Raw genomic sequence first — 388 nt, forward strand, 5'->3', positions numbered from 1 at the left:
GAAGTCCAGCCGGCCCCGGGGGTTTCCTTACCTGGATTTCTTAATTATTTTCTAAAGAGCACTTTTGTAGGAGTCATACACGGCACTGTGATCTGTAGATACACTGTATCAGTATGCAAAGAGAAGGCATAAATTACTATGAGGAAAGATTTTTTTCTGAAGAAAGGCATTGTCTTACATATTTTGGTTCACATAATAACCATAGGAACATCAAATTAGTGAAAAAAAAATGACTAGGGAATTATGATACAGGTACTCCTACATCATATCCACAACCACAATGCATTTAGGTACAGTTGGTCTCATTAGAGATTTGGGAAAACTTTGAATTTTTAAAGAATTTTAGATTTACGGAGGAGTGTAAGGGTTATAGAGTTCCTGTGTGCCC

Source organism: Chinchilla lanigera, unplaced genomic scaffold (assembly GCF_000276665.1).
Source record: "Chinchilla lanigera isolate Chin_1 unplaced genomic scaffold, ChiLan1.0 scaffold00004, whole genome shotgun sequence".
Taxonomy (NCBI): Eukaryota; Metazoa; Chordata; class Mammalia; order Rodentia; family Chinchillidae; genus Chinchilla; species Chinchilla lanigera.